Source organism: Acanthochromis polyacanthus, chromosome 11 (genome assembly GCF_021347895.1).
Source record: "Acanthochromis polyacanthus isolate Apoly-LR-REF ecotype Palm Island chromosome 11, KAUST_Apoly_ChrSc, whole genome shotgun sequence".
Classification (NCBI taxonomy): domain Eukaryota; kingdom Metazoa; phylum Chordata; class Actinopteri; family Pomacentridae; genus Acanthochromis; species Acanthochromis polyacanthus.
Window position 1 is genome coordinate 23,981,657 of NC_067123.1, and position 3,921 is coordinate 23,985,577.

Sequence of the window (3,921 nt, forward strand, 5' to 3'; positions counted from 1 at the left end):
GTTCATTTGACGCAGATGATCATCAAAGGCACCTTTTTTTAAAGAGCACATGCATCCTCCAGCCCAGTCCTGGCTGGAAGTCAGTGTCCATGGTGGGAGATCCTGTCAGCAGCCAAACAGGTTCCACTTCACATGGCAGAGCAGAGCGGGGCTTGTAAATATTACATAATGACACACTTGAACATTGCCCAGCTGGTTCAGTCCAGAGAACGGATGTACAGTTAATGCCAACACACCTCTTCTCTCACCACCTCCACCCACCAGACGCTGGATTCCTCATTGTGTATGGAATACAAAAAGTGCCATAATTACCCTCAGTTTGCGTGAGGTTCTAAATGTTGCTTTATATACAGCTCCAATTACAATGCCACTTTTTACAGCACTCTAATTACAGTTCTGCTCCGGTAAGATGCATTAAAGTGTCATGTACCCATTAATTATGTTGATTTTTATGGCATTTTCTGTATGGTAAGTTATGTTTCTGGAGGAGTGGGGGAAACGTTGTGATGGTGAACATTGGTTTCAAACTTTGACCTCAGACCACCAGACTATTATATATACTGTGTAAATATCTTAGAGGACAAACCAGCACAGTGGCATCACAATAAATCAATCAATAAATGAAAAGATTATCAGAGGTGCTTTTAAAAGTTGTGATCAATGTCTTTGTAAACGCTACAATTCATAATCAACCTACAAGAAATACAGCCATCTATTACGTAGGTGTCCACGCAATTCGGCTGTATTCACACAGCAGTGATTAATACTGGTCTGTAAAAAAAGAATAGACAAGTCTAATAATTAATCCTCTAAATCCAGTACAGCTGTACAACCCACAAAAACATCACAAGTCTGTGGCTTAACAAGGGTGGCAACCTTTCATCGTGCATTGCTTTAGTCTGACTTTGCTCTTCACCGATTGGCTACAAAAGCTTTGAAAAATGGTGTAAAAACAGCGGAACTAACAAGGTTTACATGGTGTAAAAAATGACATATAAATACATCTCATTGGTGACACAGCTAGTGAGTATTAAGCAGGGTTATAATTAGAGCACTGTAAAAAAGAAGCGCCTCTTTGGCTTTTTTGTTATTATAATCATGTAATTCAAGTGCAATCAGAGTTGAATTGTGGCACTTTTTGCTCTTCATATATGGCAAAAATGTGACTGAGGATGTGTGAGGAGAGAAGCAGGCCCCTAAGACTGCTCTCCTGGTTGTTCATAAAGGAAGCACCAACACTGATAATGAGCCATTGCTCTTCTGTAGCCTGAGCCAGAAAACAAGCATCAGTTTAATGCTTCACCTTCTCTCTGCTTCTGCCTCAAACATCAGCTCCAGATGTGAACGGAGCTCAGGCAAAGACAATAAGATGAAGTACATGTAGTGTTATGATCACAGGCCTGATAAACACGCTTTTCACTCAGCGTAGCTCTGACGTCAGAGATGAATGGGGCCGATGCGCAGTGATGATGACGTTGTCAATTAGCTACAGCAACACTCAGTACTGTGATAAACAATCCTTCAAAATAAGAGCACAGTGTCACTTCAAGACGGTTTGGCACCATAAAATTACAATTTAATATTGATGTTTTTGGAGGCATTCATTTCCATATTTTTGCCTCTCAACACCAGCAACAAAAGCATATTTTCGGTATGGCCAAGAAGAAGAAAGAAAAACATTAAAAAATAATTGTATTTCTCTCTCTGTGTGTCTGAATTGTTAGAGAACAAACAGATCCATGATGTGAACTAATAGTTTACTGTTTGTTGTGGTATACAACATTGAATCATTCCATAAAAGCAGTCTTACAACGGTTGATTTTTATAATGTGCAATAATTTTAGCATATTTAATGAAGCCATGCACAATTCTGCCTTGACACGAGCAATATTTTATTTAATTAAAGGCCCATGTAGTACAGCTGTAGGTTGAAGTTGCAGTTTGGAGCACTCATACCTTCATAAATATAGGAGAGAGGCACATGGAGTGCTTGCTGCTGATAAACACATTTGAGCTCAGTTAAAACAGCAACCAAATCATGTTGACATCCACTCCATGCAGTGCAATCCAAAGCCAAAAGATATCATACACTCAACAAAAATATAAACGCAACACTTTTGTTTTTGCTCCCATTTTTTATGAGATGAACTCAAAGATCTAAAACTTCTTCCACATACACAATAATCACCATTTCTCTCAAATATTGTTCACAAATCTGTCTAAATCTGTGATAGTGAGCACTTCTCCTTTGCTGAGATAATCCATCCCACCTCACAGGTGTGCCATATCAAGATGCTGATTAGACACCATGATTAGTGCACAGGTGTGCCTTAGACTGCCCACAATAAAAGGCCACTCTGAAAGGTGCAGTTTTATCACACAGCACAATGCCACAGATGTGGCAATATTTGAGGGCGCGTGCAATTGGCATGCTGACAGCAGGAATGTCAACCAGAGCTGTTGCTCGTGTATTGAATGTTCATTTCTCTACCATAAGCCATCTCCAAAGGTGTTTCAGAGAATTTGGCAGTACATCCAACCAGCCTCACAACCGCAGACCACGTGTAATCACACCAGCCCAGGACCTCCACATCCAGCATGTTCACCTCCAAGATGGTCTGAGACCAGCCACTCGGACAGCTGCTGAAACAATCAGTTTGCATAACCTAAGAATTTCTGCACAAACTGTAAGAAACCGTGTCAGGGAAGCTCATCTGCATGCTCGTCGTCCTCATCGGGGTCTCCACCTGACTCCAGTTCGTCGTCGTAACCGACTTGAGTGGGCAAATGCTCACATTTGATGACGTCTGGCACGTTGGAGAGGTGTTCTCTTCACAGATGAATCCTGGTTTACACTGTTCAGGGCAGATGGCAGACAGCGTGCGTGGCGTCGTGTGGGTGAGCGGTTTTCTGATGTCGATGTTGTGAAAGGAGTGGCCCATGGTGGCAGTGGGGTTATGGTATGGGCAGGCGTCTGTTATGGACGAAGAACACAGGTGCATTTTATTGATGGCATTTTGAATGCACAGAGATACCGTGACGAGATCCTGAGGTCCATTGTTGTGCCATACATCCAAGAACATCACCTCATGTTGCAGCAGGATAATGCACGGCCCCATGCTGCAAGGATCTGTACGCAATTCTTGAAAGCTGAAGACGTCCCAGTTCTTGCATGGCCAGCATACTCACCGGACGTGTCACCCATTGAGCATGTTATGGGATGCTCTGGATCGGCGTATATCACAGTGTGTACCAGTTCCCGCCAATATCCAGCAACTTTGCACAGCCATTGAAGAGGAGTGGACCAACATTCCACAGGCAACAATCGACAACCTGATCAACTCTATGCGAAGGAGATGTGTTGCACTGCATGAGGCAAATGGTGGTCACACCAGATACTGACTGGTTTTCTGAGTCCCCAGACCCCATAAAACAAAACTGCACCTTTCAGAGTGGCCTTTAATTGGCTTTTTACCATATAAATAGTGTCAGGGTATAATTTTACGTTGGTTCATTAAATATATATACAAAAATCATGTGATTCTGAGGGGGTTAAGTAGGAGCTTTCTTCTGGTTTAGTCGACTTTATATACAGTGGTGGAAGAAAGTTGTTGGACACCCCATAAATTTGTGATATATTGAAATAATAATCACTCTTAAGTCTTCAAGTGCATTTTCTTTTTGTAAAATCACATCCATAATACTAAACAAATCCTTAGCCACACCTTTTGAAACACAAAAAAGATTTCATGATAATATTTGGGATTGTGTAAAATTTTAATGGTGTCTGAAAAGTGTTTTTTTTCCCCCACCACTGTAGAGTGACCTTTTAACTTTCCACAGCTGTTAAAACACAGCTGCGGTAACTGCTCTGTGCCTTTATTTTGAAGGTGGCCGCCCTGCATTGCTGAGTAACTTCCG